Here is a 7,054-nt window from a genome sequence, read left to right on the forward strand (position 1 = left end):
TCATGAGAAATATAAATTATTGAATATTATTTATTTAAAATAACATACCTACATCACTGTTAAGGTAAGCAGAATTCTACATATGGAGATGATCTCAAGCCAAATAACTCACAATCAGATCCCACCTGCCTGAGGTTTCAAGGCATGAAACTCTGGAAATTCAGATCAGCCTATTAGAGTCATACAGCAGACTGCACAATTTAGATCCAGACACCTCATTCCTCCCCACTCTGAGGTAGTTTGATTATGAGATTTCAGTCTGATTTCTGTTAAACCATAAAAGAACATTAAAATTAGGTTGAGATATCCAGTAAACATTCTGGTGTTAATAAATTCAGTGAGGAATGAGGTTGCTCCAAAAGTTTCATAAAGAATGGTTGTAACAATGAACCTCCATAGAACAGCTGAGTTTCCAGCAGCTTCCTCTGAAAGCAGAGAAGGGCATTTGATATACAGTATTTCCAAGGACAAAAAGTGACATGGCCGAGGGGATGGAATTAGGATTAGGAGTAAGAAACAGATAACATGCATTTCTCTTTAACTCCTCACCTCCAGGAGCAAAGGAAGTAAGAGGCTGGAAAATGAAGACAGAATTCAGAGGCATTGTCTGAAGTGGTTTGCAGCCGAGGAGATGTTTGGACCATATGTGGAGGGCCCCAAAGCAGAGATATGAGAAATGAGGAAACAGAAGAGTTCAATTTTCTCAATTTTTTCAGCATTAGAAAAATGAAACTGAGGTACATGCCAAAGTAGTGATTTTTAATCTTTTTAGACTCAAGGCACCCCTTGTTAAGCTCGAGGCTCACTGCCCAAAATGCCAAGTTTTTGCTTTCCCTTGTTTTTTGACTATAGAAAAAATGACTGTTGTGCAATTCTTCTACTGCCAAGAACTCATTCTGACCTGTTATAGTCTTTCTGTTTTTGACACCATGGGTTCCTATTGGAAATCTCTTGGTTTATCTTGTGAGTCATATGTAGATGTTTCTACACTGAACTGTGCTAATATTATGTGACACCCCACAGCACCCTTAAAAAGCTGAGAAGCACTGCACTCAAGTGACTGACCACTAATCCCCAACTCTGACAGTTTATCTACTGATATTTAGCTACTGGTGCTGCAGACTGCTAACTAGGTTCAGCAATTGGATCTGTTACCTGCAGTTCTGAATTGGCCGAGGCAATTCTGAAACTAGTCACATCGTTCACCTGGAGATGAAAGTTCCAGGGTTGGCCTCAAATACGAGAATTAAGAAAAGCAGTTAAGGCACAGAACATACAGTTCACAGGCCTGGTCAAGATTGCGAAAGTGGCACAGAATCAATTAATTAGGAGAATAAAAAAAGAGAGAGAAAGAGATAGATGACTAAATTGCCCTAAGGATGAAGAAGAAAGGTTTGGGCTTGGGAACCCCACTTGACTTGTTTCTCATTAAGAGAAGTTATTAACTCAAAATGGATCAACACTCATGACAGATCTGGCACCATAAGGTATTCTGAATGCAAACTCCACTGCCAGGGTTGAGCTTTAAGACTTACAATCCCAGTGCCCACATTCAGACATGCCTCTGATTCAGTGATTGACAGCTGTCAGGGATAATTTCAGCTTTTTTTTTCTAGCTCTTTTTCTTGCAAAATAGTCTTGAAAAATATAGTGTTCCAGGTTTGGAAGCTTTCCTTTATTTTAAAGAGATTTTTGATCTATTCATGTTCTTACTGCTAAAGTTGTCAGGATGAGTTTCTGAATCTGCCCTGCCTCTTCAAGTGAGAATCAGTGTGATGTCTGGCTGCTCAATAATGTGGGAGGCATCACAGGAAACTGGATCAGAGCAAGGATTTGGTTCTGACACTGCCACCGTCTGCAGCCTTCGTCAAATCACTTAACCTTCCTGACATATTTTCCTTGGCTTGGATTGAAAAAGGATTTGTGGACCTTTTCTCCAATGTGCAATTCAGCAAAGACATGCCTAAATGTTTATGCACATACGAAATCCTTGGTGTTTCAGTGCAGATCAATGGTTTTTTTGCATGCAAGTGAGTAAGGACCTAGGCACTGGAAAACACAGCTACTGCACATGCTCTGTACTCCTACTGTTTTGAATGAGACGTGTATGGTAGCATTTGTTCACATCTTATGGCTTTGGGGAGTCACAAAATCTTCCTCTGCCAAAGCCCCTGGGGGGAGGAGCAGGGGAAGAAATCACCTACTTTGGAACCACTAGTCTAGTAGTTAGAGCACTTTCAAGGAAATGGAAAACCTGGACTCTGCCTTAGGAGTACCCTCCTCACCAAGCTACAGTCAGGTTTTCTCTTGTCTGCTCTGGTCCCAGGAATCCCATACTCCTGGCTACCCCACAGGGGAGATGCAGGATGCCCGCAGCCTGGCCCAGCCCATAATCTGGTGATTAGGGCCCTTTTCTGGAAAGTGGGAGATATGTGTTCAAACCCACTGCAGTGAGTGGGCCTGAAGTCAGGGCTCCCACTTCCTAGTCCTAACCATTAGTTTAGTGGGCAAAAGGAGGGTGGGCCCTCCTCAGTTCTAAGTGATGGGGGTGGGGTTCAGATTGTCAATCTCATGTTAACTGAAACGTCTGTCTCCAGGCCGCAGGCGATAGTGCTGCTTAACCACATGAGAACAGCAGGATTCCACCCATTCCCTGGTCCTTACCACATATTTCCTGCTGACTGACCAATGCACCTCCCCACCTAGTGTGCTGGCTGCTGTGAATCCTGACCCATACATGTCTCTGTTTATGGTGTGCAGATCTCAAATGCATAACGGCACAGAGCTGCTATATTTCCGGTGTAGGGTAAAAAAATCCTGACCATAAGTACCTTCCAGAGCGTCTGCTTCTGTCTCCTGTGGCCAGTGGTCCAACTAAGAAGCAGGTGGTAGAGGTGATCCAGGTCACTCCCTGTACACATTGAATGCATCTTTTGAGAAACACTGGGGACATCTACACATTCACTAATGTGCCTTAGTTACTGTGCATTTAGTTTAGTACTTCCCTAGTGAAATACTATCTAAATGCACAGTAATTAGAGTTACTACACAGTAGCACCAGTGCATGGTTATTTTGTGATGCTTACTGTCCATTAGCCTGATAACACTGAACAGTAGGCTATTAGCACAGTTTTTGACTGGCACGCTACTGTGCAGTGCTATTAGGCTAATGCGCAGTAAGTGTCACATGTAGACATGCCCACTGTGTCTAAGGATAGCTGTTTGGACTGTGTTCAACACCTGAGGTGTTTCACCGGAAACCAAAACAAATATTTGGTATGTATGGATATCTAACTTCTTGACAACCAGATTATATGACACACAGTTACTCAGGGGCAGAAAGGTAAATAAGCTTGATATTCTTATACAATGAAATAAGTCGAATGTATTTTTCATGCGATGTAAGCCTGTATTTGCAGTGTCCTACCTTAGTTACCGTTATATACATTTGCAACACCTTAATTTCAAATAATTCTGAACAGTCACAAGAAAAATAAAACTTACCACTTACGGATATTTTACAATAGACCAAAGTTCAAACATACCTTTTCAATGGGAGTATTGTTTTAAAAATATTTCTTGAGCAACTTGAATATTAGGGATAATTGGAGAAGCAAGCTGTAACTTGCTTTCGTTAATAACAAATGGTCCTGGGACATCACAGATATCAGATTGAAGAAGATGAATTTACAGGTGTAAGTTCTGCCAAACACCAAAGTGAGCCATAATCCAAAATTTCTCGTGTTTGTTTACATGTCTTTGGAAATCAGTTTGAAAAAAAAATCTCTGTGCATTTTTGTAATTGCTTCAAGTGTGTGGCACACTATCCCAGTCACAATGTCTCTGGTTGGTTTTGAATTACCGCTTTACATGGACAGAGCTTCCTTCATATTATCAAAATCCCAAAGCAGGTTTTAAAACATCTTCTCTGATAGAGTAGGATAGTGAGAAGTCAGGCCCTTTGAGATCATTAAATTCCTCACAGACCTGTATATGGAAAGGACATCCAATAATTCCTTTGTGCTAGGGACAGAAATTACACATAACCTGTTAGAAGTAATCAAAAACTGGTTCAAATCTGTAACACGAAAGAAGTTCATTGCACATAAGCTGTTTTCAAAATGGCTGAAACCAGTTTACTATAAACCTGGATGGATGTCATATTAGACCTAGCTGATTTAGGCTAAATCAGTTTATTGAACTTCTGTCCCAGATCCCCTCCAGATTTAAGTCAAATCCCAGTCCCCCATCATCCTAGGATGCTTTGCACCTCCCCTGCAAACCTCCTCCTCCCCACCCTTGCAGGGTGGGCAGGCAAGCCTTGGCCCAAGCTATCTGCTCCAGCTGAACAGGGAGGCATGCTCTAGTGCCCCCTGGCTTCTGGCCAGGGCCACTGCAGGCATATGGCTGCATTTTTGTAATCAAAAGTGAATGCCTGTTCACTTGCTTATCAGTTCAACCTATGCAGCTTAGACTAACCTACAAAAATTGAATCAGTTCAGTCTGAGGCTTTTTGATTGTCTGTACTTAGCCTTGGAGATAACCTTTAGATATTTGCAGTTTACTATACAGTCCATTCACATATCCACCCACCTGACCTATGTTTTGTTTCTTTCCTTCCTGAAAGTTTCAAGTTCAAAGTATTCCTCATAGTGTTTTAGAAAGATCAGTTTACACAGAAATGAGGCATTTTTAAAGTTTCTTTAAATTCAGAAGTGCTTCTTTCCACTTCTTCCTTTGATAACCAAAGAGCTTCTTTCCTGATATGATTTTTCCCCAGGAATTTTCACCAACAGATCTCTTAATACAGTAAAAAAATCTTTCTGAAACTGCTTCCAATATTTCTAGGATGGAGCTAAATATGTAATGAATCAGGTATCAGTTCCCTTCAGAAATAGGATTTGTTACTTGCTAGCTATATTCATAGCATTAAGTAACATGAAGGATTTGTAATATCATTGCTCTTTATACACTGGAATGCAGTATAAAATACTTCACACTCTTTACATTGTCCAACTAAACCAATGTCAGTTCTAATAATATCCATAGCACCCCTGGTTATAGTAGAAGAACAGTTCTGAAAGCCATCACACTCAAGTGCATGCTTGTGCAGTGTCAAAATACCACAGTCTTTTCAGTGAAGTTAGTTTCAAAGTTTCCTTGATTACCAAAAACGATTACATGGAATAGGTCTCATAAGAATAAGCCATAAAAACAACATACACATGGAAAAAATCCAAAGACAAATAACTACACTTTTCAACTACATCAGATAATTATTCTAACCTGTGCCTATCCATATTCACAATTCTTCAGGACATGGTTTGATTTAAAAAGGTGAATTTCATCCATGGGAGGACAGACTGAAGGATAAAAGTGCTGAGTACTGGAAGTCCACTTTTCATCAGGGCATTTGGTGCATTGGATGAGATGTATAACATTATTGGAGGTGCAGCTGTAAGATTCAGGGATGTTGATGGTTCTGTTGTGGGGCATAGTAATTGTGGGGGTGGTGGAGATATGTTGGCAGGTTTTACATTTCTTGTCATGGCATGGTCTGGATCCCCTTGCCTACCCAGCCTGTCTCGCCCACTGACTCCTCAATTTACATCTTCACTGACTTCCTTTCTTGCATGCATACCAGCCTTTGGCTTCTTTACTATTCATTTCATCCAAGAAGAGCACACACCAACTGCAGATGCTTCCTCAACCTGACAAAGGGTATTGCTAAGCTTGCTAAGAAAAATGTTTCCAATTATTTGAGTTGGTCTAATAAAATATATATTTACCCAAAGAACCTTGTCTGTCTATGTCTTTAGACCAACATGGCTACAACCTACCCCCCTGTCAAATGCAAAAGGAAAGCATACAGGCAATGTAAGAATGGGCAGGTCACCAAGGACATACACCAGGAACTAGCAAGAACCATCAGGAAGGCAAAGACAAAAAATGAGCTGCACCTGGCAAAGGAGGTTAAGATCCTGTAAGTGTTTTGGCAAGAAAAGAAGGCCCAAAGAAGCTGTGGGTCCTCTGTTAACAAGCCAGGGGGAACTCCTAACTGAACATATAAAGACAGCAGAGTTACTCAACAATTACTTTGCTTCAGTGTTCACAAAAAGAAAAAAAGCTGCCAGGCACCTAATAGGGATTATCTGGATAAGGAAATGAACAAGCTGAGAAGAGGAGATAACAAGAGAGATAGAGAGCTTCTGTTGGGTCTGAATGAATTAGTCAGCAGGGCTGGATGAACTTCATCCCAAGGTCCTGAAGGAGCTGGCAGAGGAGATCTCAGAGCACTTGACAATGATCTTCATGACATCGTGGGAGATAACCCAAGTACTAGAAGGCTGGAAAGGGGCCAATGTAACACCCCTTATTAAAAAGGCAAAAAGAAGGCTCCAATACCTGGGAATTTATTGCACCATATCCTAAGGAAGGCCATTTGTAAGCATCTCAAGGAAGAAAGTCTGATCACATGAATTTATGAAAAACAAATCATATCGAACAAACCTGATCTTATTTGACAAAGTAACTACTTGGGTGGGTGAAAGGAATGCTGTGGATATAGTATATTTGAACTTCAGCAAGGCTTTTGACAAGGTCCTGTACAACCATCTCATACACAAATTGGAGAAATGTGGGCTGGATAAAGCGACTACAAGGTGGATAGAAAAGGCTCAATAGCCATAAGCTATGGGTCCCTGTCAGAATGGCAGCAGGTTTTGGGTGGAGTCCCACAGGGGTCTGTCCTGGGCCTGGTGCTGTTCAACGTATTTGTTAAGAACTTGGATGCTGGCATAGAAAGCTTCTCAAGCAAGTTTGCAGATTACACAAAACTGGGAAGGATTGTGAACATGCTGGAGGTTGCAAACACAATGAAGGATCTTGACAGATTGGGAAGCTGGGTTAGAGGATGAAGTTCAGTGCAGAAAAATGGAAGGTGCTACATCTCGGGCAGAATAATCTGAAACACAAATACAAAATGAGGAACACTTGGCTGGATGGCAGCTCTATGGAAAAGGACTTGGGAGTCTTGGTAGAGCACAGCCTCCAT

This window comes from Gavialis gangeticus, unplaced genomic scaffold, assembly GCF_001723915.1.
Source record: "Gavialis gangeticus isolate Ggan-Ray unplaced genomic scaffold, GavGan_comp1, whole genome shotgun sequence".
NCBI lineage: Eukaryota > Metazoa > Chordata > Crocodylia > Gavialidae > Gavialis > Gavialis gangeticus.